Consider the following 15522-nt stretch of genomic DNA (forward strand, 5'->3'; position numbering starts at 1 on the left):
GGGAAAGAGAAAGGAGATTGGAAGAAAAGGGAAGAAACAGGATGTCAGTTGAGCTTTTCAATAACTGATTGCAAATAGCTATTGAGCTTGGAACTACTTTCTAAAACTGTGTGTGTGTGTGTGTGTGTGTGTGTGTGCACGTGTGTGTGTGGAGAGAGAGAGAGACTTTATAATGATTACACATTCTGGGTGTGTCATGCATTTGTATATTTGCACAAATGCCTGAGACATGGTCTTAAAAATTAATGAGCTTTATTATTATTTTTAATGGTATTATTGTGTATTCAGGATGGAAGCATCACATGCAAAAGAGAAGTCCATCCACAATGTTCCCTTACCTCTGAGGGTGTGCACACTGAATGTTGTAAGGTACCGAGAGGTGATTAAAGCTTGTGGGGAAATGCTGAATCTGTCTTGGAAATAAACCATGCTGATTTGTTCTAAGTGAGTAAGAGGCTTCCCTGAGCCTTCAAGAGACAGTCTGCATTAGACACTGTAATTTATGCTGCACCGTAACTGCATTACGCTGGCTAAGGTAGAGGCAGCCATCCCCCCCAGTTATTAAAGCTGTTCATTTCTCCTTAGTACCCTGTGGTACACAGGGTTTCCATGGTAAAAGAGAAAATAGCTGTTTTCCCTTTTATTCCTCTAGCCTGGGGTTCAATTTCCACATGCATCTGAATAATACAGAGCTCAGAGAAACAGAGGCACAGGAATTTAGATCCTCCTTGACTAAAGACTTGGTATATGAGGAATTTTTTAAAAATTTATTTATCTTCTACTTTTTTTATTTTCTCCTACCAGGAAGCAGAAGGTAGGATGTGGTTTAAAAATTCATCTCCAAGAAGCAGCAGTGACCTGGGTTCTCCCAGTTCAGCAGTAACTCATGGGCAAGCAAACCATTCACAAGGGAAACCAGGAAACTTGGGCTTCTTGATTATCAGTGAAGGAATCCATGGCTGGCCCCTGTACCCTTGGACTGATGTGTTGGCTTGTTGGTTTTTCTAGCTTCTCTGCAGCATCCCAGTTGGATAAAAGGAAAAGAAAACAATTTCATCTCTAATTTTTGTGTCGACATGTACAGAAGCCCAAAATACTGGTGGTGTGTTCTTTATCTATCCTATTTGCTGGGAATTAAAGCAATTGCGTTTTCACGGTGAAATAAAAATGGAGAGAGAAAGGTACACATGTGATACCCCAGGGACATTGACATGGAGGTTTGAATTTGGGCCTGGGTATCTCAGTTTAACACAGAGGATTTCCTTATCTAGGGAGAGAGGAGGGCCATCAAAATATTTATGTAGTCTATTGATGCTGGAGGGCGATGTTTATTGCCCTGGGATGAGGACATTAATCTTATCACTTGTTTCCCTTCCACTGAGTCATGTTTACTTCCTATTTCTGTCAAGATCTGTCTTTATTCCTGCATTCCAATCCTTTTCTCTCTCCAGGTACATTCACTTATCTGCTTTCACATGTGGACCTAGGCTGGTCAACCCTGAACTGGCCTCCTGTCCTATAAAGGAAGGATGGAAGCAAGGCCAGAATCCTGCTAGAGAATCAAGGTCTCTGCTGTGATGCGCTGTTCTCACGTCCCATCTGACCTGTCCCTTTGAGTCCTGTGTGTCTTCAGGTTCCTTGCTTCCTGATCTCTCACTACCGTTCACCCTCTTGTCTAGTTTCTATATAAATACGTGGAGTACACATACTACATTCACATCACGTAGAGTCAGTTTGGTGGAGGCTTTAGGGCCAGCTGTTTAGTTTAAATCCTAGCTCTGCCTACACATTGGCTGCGCAGCTTTGAGCAATTACTCCACCTAAGTGTACTTCAGTTTCTTCACTGTAAAAGGAGGATAAGGGAAGGACCTAACTCATGTGACTGTAGTGAGACTTAACTGAGCTAAGACACTTAAAGTGCTGGGAAAGGCATTTGGCACACACTAAGTGCTATATATGCATTTATGGTCATTATAGTTCCTGCTGCGATTATTTGACCTTACGCATCTTATTTAATTATTTTTTAAAATACATTTTTATTTATTTATGTATTTATTTTTGGCTGCATTGGGTCTTCGTTTCTGTGCGAGGGCTTTCTCCAGTTGCGGCGAGCGGGGGCCACTCTTCATCGCGGTGCGCGGGCCTCTCACTATCGCGGCCTCTCTTGTTGCGGAGCACAGGCTCCAGATGCGCAGGCTCAGTATTTGTGGCTCACGGGCCCAGTTGCTCCGCGGCATGTGGGATCTTCCCAGACCAGGGCTCGAACCCGTGTCCCCTGCATGGACAGGCAGATTCTCAACCACTGCACCACCAGGGAAGCCCCTTATTTAATTATTAAAGCTGCTGTTCTGCTTTCAGTGTGTGTTTCTTTCAGATTATCTCTTCGGCTGCTTCCACACTGAAGCCTGTGCTGTGGTTTTTCAGATTACAATTTCTCACCCTGATTCAGCGTCCTGGTTATCCAAGAAACAGATTTTGATTATTCTGGAGAAACCGTACTTTCCCCGTTTTTACCTAAAGTTCTCAAGGTTGGAGGTTATGACACAGGTTGGGTTCTCTGGAAGCAGAAACTGAGTCTTATATTGATTGGGTTAGGCTATTGTGGGATGTTGACTGGATATAGACACCTGCAGAAGGGCAGGGAGGAATTTGGATTGGACACAAAGAGAAGGCAAACCGTGTGATTCAGGCCCGGCAAAGCCCCAGCTAAGCCTACAGGCAGCTGGGGAATGCATATGGCCCTTGGAGTGACCCAAGTCAACTCAGAATATCCTGGCCTTTATATTCCTACATGGATAAGCTCACTTTGGGAAGGATGGGCCCTTGGGCGAGGCAAATCCTGAGGAGCTGGCAGCTGGGGCATCTCTGCCGCTTGTGGAGGGATCTGGCGGTGTGTGTCCACAGGTTCAATTCCCCACTAAAGGCTGCAGCCTTCCCAGGAAGGCGTACTACAACATCTCTTTGTAAAGACTTCACAACTTGGCCAAATGCCTTTTACTGAGATGGGTCGGGGAAGAAAAGGAGGTCGCCCAAGGGTAAGGGATAATGCTGAAGGAAGGAAGGATGGCTGGGAAGATGGATACAGAGAATGGAACAGAGGTTTTTGTTTTTATAGGAAGCAGGTCTCAACAGGAAGGAGACGAAGCCAAGCGGAATCTTCGTATAGGAGGGACTGACAGCAATCTGGGGGGTGTTGAGGAACCTCTATAGAAATATACCATTTCCACTTGCTTTTTTTTTTTGAGGCTTTGGGAAGTTGCTAATAGAAACTGTGGTGGGTTTAGAGTGATCAACCTTCTTTTTTTATTTTTTTATTTTTTTACGCGGGCCTCTCACTGTTGCGGCGTCTCCCGCTGCGGTGCACAGGCCTCGGACGCGCAGGCTCAGCGGCCACGGCTCACGGGCCCGGCCGCCCCGCGGCACGTGGGATCCTCCCGGGCCGGGGCACGAACCCGCGTCGCCTGCATCGGCAGGCGGACCGTCAACCACTGCGCCACCAGGGAAGCCCAACCCTCTTTTTTTAAAAAATATTTATTTATTTATTTGCTCTGGGTCTTAGTTGCAGCCCGCAAGATCTTCTTTGCAGTGTGCGGGATCTTTAGTTGCGGCAGGCAGGATCTGTTTTTTAGTTGCGGCATGCAGGCTCTTAGTTGCAGGATCTAGTTCCCTGACCAGGGATCGAACCTGGGCCCCCTACATTAGGAGCACGGAGCCTTCACTGCTGGACCACCAGGGAAGTCCCTGATCAATCCTCTTCATTAGCCTGGACTGAGGGGTTTCCCAGGATGCTTGCCTTTTAGTATAAAACTTGGGTCCTACATGGGTTGATACCAAGTCTTTTCCAAACCACCTCACGGAGTTACAACTGAAGCCATGGAATAATGGAAGAGCAGAGGGTTGGGAAACCATGGGCAGATATTTTTCTGTTTAGAGTGACAGGGAACAGAGGCATTATTGATGGTTCCTACAGCGCCTCACATGTACTTGGCAGCTAATAAATATAGATCAAGTGGAAATTGAACATGAGGGTGATGAAAGAGAAAATGATTTGGGACAAACTGCTAAGGACAGGGAACGAAGAGTAAAAGAGGCAGTAAATCTAGGATGCAAACCAGAGCCAAGTGTCATAATGCACCCGAATACTTACAATGTCAGAGAGGTCAGGCCAGGTGGTGAGCCAGTGTCTTTGGTCCAGATCAGGGTGTTCCTGTGCCCACGTGTGTAATGGAACAACCCTCTCTCTGCATGTGTCCTCACCTCGTGGATTCTGGAATATTCTTTCCTTCCTTCCTTCCTACTCACTCACCAGAGGGGTGATCATTGTTTCAAAGTTAGTGAGAAGCCCAATTCTACTCTCTGGCATATCTACCCCTCCCCGCTCCAAGAGTGAGTGAGTCTCTCCTAGGAGTGGACATGCTGTAGGGCTGGTTTGGAAGTTTGGGACCGGGGAGTCGGGTGGGTTTACCTGCTTCAGGGAGTGCATTTCTAGGGGTTCCTTCCTCCAAGTCCAAGACCCAAAGGGTTTGGTGGGAACTGATCTTGTCTCTATATTGCAATGAGAGCGACATCTGCTTACCTTGTTTCCAAAATATGGAATGTGTTCCAGGAAAGGCTGACAAGCTGATACGTTTCACTAACTGTGACCTTTGGACTTTCCGACCTCATGCAAACCATAGTTCACACTCAGTCAACAATTACATTTCCAGTGAAGAACTGGGCTCCCCTCTAAGAACTCGCTCTTTGTAGCCAAGAGGCTGCCACATCACACTCACTTCCTTGTACTTTATTGACAGGTTGCCTTTACTTTTCTAACACATAATCTCAGTTATGAGAGTTATAACAATCTCTCAGTTATGAGAGAGTTACCACCTCTTCCCCTTAGACTAATGCCTCTATAGTCTGACTTTTATTTTTAAATCAGAATAGGGGTGGAGATGTCTTTTTCAATGTATTTTTCCATTATATCTCCCAATCAGTAGACCCCCAAAGAATATCCTCTGAGTATTCAGAGCTGCTCAGATTCCACAATATACGTAGAGCCTGGAATTCAGGAGGTGCTCAATGAGAATTCGTTGTGTACGCTGTAAACCGCTCCATATAATGTTTGGTGAATGACTCAGTGGATGAATGAACAAATTCAATCACAAGTGAAAAGATAGTGATCTCAAAGATTAATACCTCCTTGTAACCCTTGAGTTCATATGACATTTGTTAGACAATCATATATTATTTTCTCTGGACTCCCAACATATTGTTCACCATTAAGTGATGCTAATTGCAGCTTAGGGAAACAGGCAGATATGATCATCTGTATCTGACATGTGACTTGGAAGGGGGTGCAGAAGAAGGAAAAGAAAGAAGACGACAAAGAAGAAAGTCAGATTTATTTACCTGAGGTCTTGTCCCGTGCCCCCCGCCCTGCCCCCCGGCCACCTCACCACCCACTTAAGCCTGTCCCTGGCATCCCAAGTTGGATCACATCTACCTGCTTGCCCTTAACTTTTAGGCCTCCAGTGACTTTGTCTCCTTCTCCCACTGGAACAAACAGCTTGTACATGCCTAGGCTGGCACAGAGGGAACTCCTGACATGTAGAATAGGGTCTCTGTGTCAAGATGACAACAGTGTGCTTGCGAGGTAAGAGTTGCCTACAAAAAGCAAATGGGAACACAGTAGTCCTTGCTGTGCATATTGAATACCAAATTGGGCGGTGCAGGAGGCATGGGGACAAGGGGCTCAGAGGGCAGACGTCAATACAGGATAAAGTAGACAGCATAATGTCATTTAGCTCAGTTCATCCAGCCCCACCTGTATATGCGTGTCTTCTCTCGGCTCTTTTCTGCAGGTGGGAGGAGGTGAGGGCTGGCAGGATGGGCTGTAGGACCTCTCCCAGGGATACCATTCTCTGAACTGCTGTATGTAGCCGGAATCTGCCCAAGATTTCATCTCAAAAGTATCCTATTGCTAAAATAACGTTCCCAAGCCTCTTACACTCTAAACAAGGAATTTATCGTTTTTTTATTAAAGTATAGTTCATTTACAATGTTGTGTTAGTTTCAAATATACAAAAAAGTGATTCAGTTATACATACATATATGTGTATATACATATATGTGTATATACATATACATATATATACATATATATGTGTGTGTGTGTGTATATATATATATATATATATATATATATATATATAATATATATTCTTTTTCAGATTCTTTTCCATTACAGGTTATTACAAGATATTGAGTATAGTTCCCTGTGCTATACAGTAGGTCAGGAATTTATCAGGAATTTTATACTTATTCCGAAGGTATTAGCCATAGCCTTAAGCGATTTCTACCTAACAATAGCATCCCGTGACTTTGACCAATGGTACTTACATTATTATAATTAGTGAAAATAATAAACGATAACCAGTATATTGAATGGCCATTCTCCTTTGTTAATAGGAAGGCTCTGCTTTAAAATAATTTCCCCACCAGCAGAGTTTTAGGTTTCACAGTAGGTTATTGTACCTGGAAAAGGCTTAATCTCTTTTAAAGCAATTCCCCTGGATTAATTTAAGGTATAATGTTTAAAACAGCAGTGACAACAGAGCTGTGGGGCTTTATTATCTACAAAGGTCTTATAGCCCAGAGTTGGGTCCCTTAGGCTTTCTGACTCCTCAGGAGAATTATGGAGGCTTATAAAAATTTTTTAATTTAATATTTTTTTTTTTTGGCTGTGCCATGCAGCTTGCGGGATCTTAGCTCCCCGACCAGGGATTGAACCCGGGCCCTCGGCAGTGAAAGCGGGGAGTCCCAGCCACTGGACGACAGCCAGGGATTTCCCTATGGAGGCTTTTAATACCATAGTTTCCTGGACAGAGGACCGTATCTCCACACCATAGTGAGCTTTGCCTGGGAATGTGAGGAAAGAAGGGGCACTTTCTTTTGTGGGTGGGACATTGTTGGGAGAGGCCAAATGTGCATCACCCCTGCTTGCACTGGTGACCGTTGCTTTCCTGTGTCTGCCCTGGACCTGGGCAAGCCGCCTGGGGCCCAGCCTGCCTGCTGCATCCCTTGCAGCATGGGCCCTGGGTTTCTCCAGGTGCTCTTTGCACCTGAGCTTGCAGCTCTCCCCTGCCCTGGCCCCTCCATCTCTGCCCTTGCTGTTGACTTCCCAGGGCTGTTTGTTGGGGACACACTGCAGAGAGGGCCGTCTCTCTCACTGATCTGTAAGAATGCCTTTCTAAGGGGCCTTTGAGGAATATTTGCCACAAAAATAAGGTGTTTCTGGGGCCTAAAATATCAGGCGACCAGAAAAAAGAACTCCTGAGTGTGTATGTGTGTGTGCTCACTTCCAAAGGGAAAAAAAAAAGAGGAAAGAAGAAAAGGCGCACCCCTCCTCCAGTCCACCCCTCCAACAGACCCCTGACCACAGTTCCCACTTTTGTCTTTTTAACTCAAGAGGCTTTGTCAGCATGAAAGGAGGAGCGCTGGGGCCTCTGGACCTTTTGGGCTCTGCTGACCTCTTGGGGCAAATGCAGGCAGGGGTTTCTGAGCCTGAGCCCTGTCCCCTGTGGACCCACCCTGCCTCTACCCTGGGGCATCCTCGGTGTTACCAGCCTTTCCTCTAGGCCTCTGATCCTGGGCTGCTGGCAAGGGCTGGTAAGAGGAGGTGGGGCAGGGCTAGGGTATGCCAGAGCCCCAGGGTTTCAGGAGCCCTGGGGAGCTGACTGTCAATGCCATTCAGGGCAGGCTTTATTAAAGGCACTCATCACACCATAATCCTGGTCTCAGGCACCACCCTGGGAAAGCTAGTGGCTGTCCCCTTCCTTTCCTGAGTGCTATCACTGATTTTAATGCCTCTCCATAGCTGGTGCAAATGGAACTCAGGGCCTTTTTATTTAGACAATCACCACGGGCCACAAAGTGCTCTCAGTTTACAGACAGCTACATCCCTTGAGGCTTCTCTGTTCTCAGGTTAGAAGGAACGCAACGCCCATCTACTAGTTTACTGAATTTACAAAGCAGCATGGTTGGACCCGGCTTGCGATTCCAGATTTTAATGCTGTGTGTTGATTTGTGTAAAATCAAAATCAGGGCAGGAATATGGCTCCCCCCATCCTCTCCCCTTTTTCCACCTCCTCTCGCCCAGCCCTTTTTATTTGGGGCCAGCAAAGTAGTTAAAAATGTCAAACTCACAGTATGCACTGTCAACAGCACAATGAGGAAGCTGAAACCAAATCCTCCAACTTCGAGGTGATACTTTATACTTATTCGGGGCCTTTCATCAAAAGCCTCCAGTGCCTTAGGGAGCATTAACCCTCGCTGTACCTCCCGGGCTTGGGCCTGGAGCCCAAGCTGGTGGAGAAAGCAAATGTATGAGGGGGATATCACCACATTTCCAGGGCAGGTCCCAGGCTAATCGTCATAGATGCTCAAATGTTTTATCCCTTCCCTCCACCTCCTCTTTCAACGGGCATCTGCCATATCAGCCCCCCGCCCCGCAAAGGTCCCTGGTGTCTCAAGAGTGTCAACAAGCCAATAAATAGGCTGCATACGGCAAGCTGCCCTCCCTCCCCCCTTGGAAAAAAGAAAGCATTTCTAGGCTTGAAATATGATCTATCTATCATGAAATGCATCTAAGCCTCTGTCATGGGAGTAATCTGAACTTTGTTGGACTTCACACTTTATGGTTTACTCTTGTTTTTGTTGGATTTATGTATGGGGACTACAGTGACATTGGCAGCAAGGAAAGCCTATAAATGTCTTTATCCGACTACGTGTTTGGGACCATCCATGTGGCACCTGCTGTGTCTTTTCCAAGTTGCACTTGGTATCCCAACGTTGTGTCAGGCGTGATCTATTGCAGATGAGGGTTACCAGGAATTTCTGAGGGACAATGGACCTGACCTTTATCAATGTCTGATCGTAGATAAGAGAGTCATATATTTACTTCTCTTGGTATAAACAGTGTTTCTTAAAATACAGGATATATGTATATGTACAGCTGATTAACTTTGTTATAAAGCAGAAACTAACACACCATTGTAAAGCAATTATACTCCAATAAAGATGTTAAAAAAAAAATATGGTCTGAGGCCCATCTGCATGAGAATGATGTGGGTCACTTTCTAAACATGCAGATTTTCAGGTCCCCCAGGGACTCATACTTTCAGAACAATGCTCATTTGTTTAGGAAATGCTGAAGCGTTCCTGTGTGAAGTGTTCCTTCTAACACCTCTGCTTCCCATTTCTGATCATGTTAACTCTTACAGGGCAGGCTCGCTGGCCACAGGCTCTCTCTTAAGCCCTGGTAGAACCATTACCTCCTTGAACAAAGGAACAGGAGTTACTGAAGGTTCTCAGTGTAAAGGCGAACAGGCCGTAAACATGATTAAATGCCTGCCCTCCAACATTTTCTCCTTCCTGCACCTGGATCTTGTGCATCTCCAAGGGCATGGAGCGCTTACTCCACAGTGATGCTCTGGGATTAAGCCCTGTGAGTCTGAGTCTCATGGTCTTGGAGGCCTACAACTTATCTCCTCTAAGAGCCAGGCAGAGAGGCTGGGTTACAGAGAGCAACAGAAGTCACACTCGTTCAAGATTGAAGTCTGAAGGTCACGGCCGTCTGTGTATAGGAATCAGAACTGAGTACTTTAATGATGGCTACACATTTCTAAATTCCAGTTTGCCCATATTCATACTAGTTTCCCAACTCTCTGTTCAATATTTATAATCCTCAGAGGGATCTAGGCCTCCCTTGGGATGCTGGAAGGTCAGGCAGAGTTGAAATGGTGGCTCGGCCGCTTATTATTTGCGTGATCAGAATCACATCACTTAACTAACATCTCTCTCTCTGGGCCTCAGTTTCCTTGGTTGTAAAAGGGGAGTGGTAGTGATAGTATTAACTCATTGGGATATTTCAAAGGTAAATTAGATGATGTGTTTAAAGCAAATGGCACATATGAACGCTTGATAAATGGCAGTAGTTATACGTGTTTAATAGGATGAGAGGGGGAGATAGAGGGGAAATTAGACACTGGAGGTAGAAACTGTATCTGAGGACAGCCTTGGTAGGAGCCATCAGCAGCAAAGAACCTCCAAGGGACCTCTTGGCTGTGTCTCACATCTTGCAGATCTAATTACCGTCTCTGACTTTAGAGATTTTCCGGTTTAAGACAGAAAACACTTGAACATGAAGAATACATCTTAAGACTTTAAAAATAATGAACAGGTAAACAGACACACGTATGCCTGTTATACCTGCCCGGCCGTCCTCCCCTGAGGACGGCAGCCTCGTGGGGAGAGGGAAAGTTGCCTGAATGAAGGACTAGAAGACACTGGAAGGGAAGCTGGGCCAAGCATCTCAGCAGGTGGAGGTGATTTTGGCAGCAGCATTAATGATCCCCTGGTAGAGGTGGGGAAGAAAGCCCCGCCCATCCCCCTTTCCAAATTGTAAGTCAAGTTAAATGCTTGTCTTTACCTCTCAGCTGGAAAAGTGTGACCCTATCACACCCAAGGGGCTCCAAATGTGCTTTTAAATAGAAGAATCCGGCCTCAGGTTCCTATGATCTGTGGATAAATAGATCATAAAAACAAGCAAGAAATATGGCTGTGCTTTCATTTTTCTTTTTTTTTTTTAATTAATTTAATTTATTTATTACTTTTGGCTGCGTTGGGTCTTCGTTGCTGCACACAGGCTTTCTCTAGTTGCGGCCAGCGGGGGCTACTCTTCGTTGTGGTGTGCAGACTTCTCATTGTGGTGGCTTCTTTTGTTACAGAGCACTGGCGCTAGAGCACGCGGGCTTCAGTAGATGCGGTGCGTGGGCTCAGTAGCTGTGGCGCACGGGCCTAGTTGCTCCTCGGCATGTGGGATCTTCCTGGACCTTGGCTTGAACCCGTGTCCCCTGCATTGGCAGGTGGATTCTTAACCACTGCGCCACCAGGGAAGTCCCTCATTTTTCATGAAATGATTACAGACATATCTTCTCACTAGGAAGTAAGGCAAGAGTCCAACATGTATTCTCTAGAGTAGTGGAAATAGTGCTTTGAGAAACCTATCTACCTTGGTGGAAATTTTCAGTCATTTTTTTCCTTGGACTTTTTTCCTTTTATTTTCCCTAAAGAAAAATGTGGTATTGATATCTAGTATATGGCTTATGTTTGTGAGTTTCCACTGTGGAGGCCTAGAGGCTCTATGTAGGGAGACAGAGCTGTGTTTGGTGCCATCACTTTAGCCCACTGATTTCAAAGCCCTGAGTGCTTCCGTAATAAAGCTCCAAAGACTCTGTGTGGGTTAGACTTTCCTAACCTCACCCTGAAGAATTCCTTAATGTTCGACCAGCCATGACAAGATGCTGGGCAAACCTGTGTCCTTACCAGTTTCCTGACTCTCCCTCCAGAGCTTGCTGGCAACCAGTGAACTGAACCAAAGCAGTTCTTGCTTGTCTTACATTAAAACTCCATTTGTCAAACAGCAGTTGCACAAGGAAAGGTCAGCACTTTATGTTCTGAGCACTTAACTTTAATCATTTCTTACAGTGGACAGAGTCCAGGAGGTTTTCAAATTAGTCCTTAAATGTAAGGGAAAGAATGTCGGTCGTTCCATCAGGAATAAAAATCTGGTGCCTGGTTCTCCTTCCTTGTTACCCCAGTCCGTCTCCACGTACTACTGCATCCTAGTAGAAACGCCACAAATCTGCGTCCAATCAACAGATCTTTACTGAGCATTTACTATATGTCAGACATCTGTCGAAGGAGTAGCTAGGTTTCTCCTTGTGATTTATTTTGAAAATTATACACTCTTGTACTTTTATTATTTTTTAATAACAAAAGTGGAACACGCTCATTGAAAACAATGTCAAACCACACAGAAAAACAAAAAGTGAAAGTTCCCTTATCTAACTCCCCAAGGATAAGCAGTGCTAACTGTGTATAATTCTTCCTATCATTTGCTACACTTTGCTTTATTCATTCAACAAGCTCCTGCCTACTTCTTTCCGTGTCAGTATATGCAGTTACCTCAATTTTTTCTAAGATTTTTATACTATACATGTACCATCATTTGTATACCTACCTTTTCTCGTACTGATGTATATTTAAGTTGTCTCTACTTTATTGGTTTACAAATAATGCTGCAAAGAACATTCTTGAGCTTATATCCTTAGATGCTTTCGTGAGCATATCTGCGGGGTCCCTCTGGAAAAGTGGAAATGTTGGGTCTAATGGTTTGTACTTAAAAAAATGTAAGGTACCTCTAATTTGCTTTCCGTAAATATTGTGTGACATACGAGATAGGCACTATCTTTAACTGATTCTTACATCAAAGTGGAATATTTGAAGGCCTTGATACCCTACCAAATCAATAATCTATCACTGCTCTTAGAAAAAAATAATTTTTGGACGTGCCAAAGAGCATCCACTCATGTGGTGACCAGTGAGATGCGAGGTCATTGTTTTCCAAGGGCAGGGAGAGTGCTTATCTAAACATACACCCCATTCCATGGACTCTGCTAACTGTTCCTGCCTCAGCCCTCAAGGTCCTTCTCTGCCCATTTCTGCTTAAGATTCACTATGGCAGGAGGTTTGTGTATAAACAAATAACACAACACAATGGCTGCCCTCAAAGACCTTTCAAAGTGACTTGAGGAGACAGAAACACAGATGGCTAAAAAACAAGCTAAAAATACAAGTCAGTATATAAAAAGCAGCAAATAAATATAGTCAGCATCATTATAGCAGTTCAGAGGAAGGAAGGAAAACAGTGGGCTAGGGTGTCCAGACTTCATGGCAGGGATGTGGTGGAGGATTTGTGGATTTCTCACATGGCGGGGAGGAGTGCATGGGGAGAAAACTGTAAAAACCATGAGTAAGAACCAGCTCAGAGAAGAAGGGAGATTCCTTGAGAGCGTGGAAAATAACAGGGGAAGGGCACATTTTTATCTTGCTAGTTGGAAGTGGGCGTGGCTTACAGTACTTGAGATGCTTAGAGATACTTGGCAAAGTTTATTTATTGATTGATTTTTTGGCATGATGGGAGTGGTGTAGGAAGGTCATTAAGAATCTGAAGAAACCTTTCAGAGCTCTTCTCAGAAAAGAACCCTCCGATTTACACACACACAATTTTGGCTATATTTCATGGAGCCCCTATCCCAAGTGGAAAAACTTTTTAGTGTACCTAAAAAGAGTTGCAACTCAGGACAAGCCATCTAGAAAAAAAAAAAGTCAGCCAGGTATATATATATATATATATATATATATATATATATATATATATATATCTATATATATATATATATATATCACATAAAAGTTGTTAGGCGATGTAAGACGTAACTAATAATTCATTTATTCATGAATCGTCAGACTCTGAAGCAGACTGGAAACAGGTGGGTAACAACTTGTTAGGAGCCCGCTGGCTCTTCCATGGCTTCAGTTTAGCCAGCGTCAATCGGTGGAGGCGATTCTCCGCCTTTTTCAGGAGAAAAGATCTGACCCGAGGGAAACCAGGCTCTTGAAAATTTGAATCAATGGGATTATTTACGCTTGCATCACCGGAATCCACTCGGAGATGCCCGGTTTTTGCTGCAGAAAAGATACTTTTGCTCCCCACCCCCTCCTTTCTTTTTGACAGTCAGTTAATAAAGACTCAACAATAAGCAGCTGCCGGTGATGTCATGTGGGACTTTGGCCACGGAGCTTATATTTACAAGCTCCGAGCAACCTCAGAGCCGCAGCCCTGGGAGCAGCGGATCTCCGCAAACTTGCTCTGAATTCGCGGCAGGAACTTTTGCTGCCGCTTCGGCTGTTCAGAGAGACTGCGCGTGTTCTGTGAGCCCGGCCTTTTCATGCTTCACAAATAAACAGAGGATCAACCCGGGAGGAAATGTTTAGCTGGAGAGAGTTGTTGCAGTTCCTGTGTTTGTCTCCAGGACTGTGAGATGTGTTGACTGCAGAGCTGACAAGTAAGACTGTTGGAATTTTAAAAACTCTTGTAACAGTTTTTCGTATTTATACAGCTTGCTTTGCTTTTAAAGTGAGATGGTGATGTGTACGTATTTCTCCGGGCTCTGTCACTGCCACAAGTATGCATTTGTTTCAAGTAGTAATTACAGTGCGCTGAGATTGAAGGGGTAGGTGCAGAGGACTCAGCACATAGATAACGGGGTCCTGGATTTCTGATCTTCATTTGCCTCTGCAGGGAGGTTGGCAATTTTCTTCCTTTTTTTTTTTTTTTAAAATAAAAAGCCACCAACCATACAGAAACTGAGGTTGACCTACGAATTTTAATAGAAAACTGTAAAGACTAATTTTTAATCAACCAGTGTGCTGGAAGGGAAATCCCACTCTTGATTTTCATCTCTGATCGTTTCCTGTGGTTTATAGATTTCTAATATGTGCGTGTCGTTCAATGTCTCCTTCCCTTCTTGCCTACACCCTCCCCCCAAACGGACGCACACACATTAGCTCATTCATTCTCAGGGAGTTCGAAAGTACGGACAAATGTTTTGAAATGGAAACCGTTTCTATCTGGATTTCTTCCCTTTAAGTACCTGGAGAAATGTTTGCTGTTCTGACTTGTCTTCTGGGAGCCTGAATACAGGTACTGCTGAAAAACTTCAACTTTGACACTCAGCTCGGTGGGGACGTGAGATCCACAACCTCGCTTTCACTTTCCTCCCAACTCTTTCAAACTCTCCAAATATTCTTTGGGGAATAGGAAGGGTGGGATCTGTGTGCCGCCAGCCTGAACCCGGGCCCCCCTCTCATCACGGTTGCCCTGGGCCATCTGGAAGTTCTGCGTCAGAGCCACGTGGATTTGTCTTTCTGCTGCATGCTTCTCGCTGCTGGGTTTGCACCTGAGTGCCTGCAGTGAATTCAGCCCCTTGTAATTAGTAGCGTAAACTGGCTGATGCCTGCCCTCCAGTCCTGACAGCCCTGCTGCATGGATTGACAAGCGGCTGTTAGTCTGTTAACTCCTGCACGTGAGCCCCGTGACTCCATACAGGAGACCCAGCTGTTCCTCCATTCAGCGGCTCTGTCAGCAGCCCACAAGAGCAGGGACAGCCTTCCCTGCCTTTCTCTTTTTCTCTGGTCTCAGAGAATTGTAAGAAGCCAGTGCCTGAAAACTCCTAAAATATTCGACTGTTTTCCGTGGAGTTCTAAGGTGGGCAGCCTCCTTCTGCGTGTTTGTCAGCTCCAGATGTTTCCATCAGAGCACACTCTCTTGCATACGATTTTTTAAAAAAATTTATAGAAGTATAGTTGATTTACAATGTGTTAATTTCTGCTGTACAGCAAAGTGACTCAGTTATACATATATATATTCTTTTTCATATTCTTTTCTATTATGATTTATCACAGGATATTGAATATAGTTCCCTGTGCTATACAGTAGGACCTTGTTGTTTATCCATCCTGTATATACTAGTTAGCCCTGGATATGTTTTATGTATTAAAGCTCAATGCTTTCTGTGAATTTTTACTTAAAGAAAGGGATGTGCTACTAAAACAGTTTCCAAACCATTATTCAAA

This window comes from Lipotes vexillifer, unplaced genomic scaffold, assembly GCF_000442215.2.
Source record: "Lipotes vexillifer unplaced genomic scaffold, Lipotes_vexillifer_v1.1 scaffold535, whole genome shotgun sequence".
Taxonomy (NCBI): Eukaryota; Metazoa; Chordata; class Mammalia; order Artiodactyla; family Lipotidae; genus Lipotes; species Lipotes vexillifer.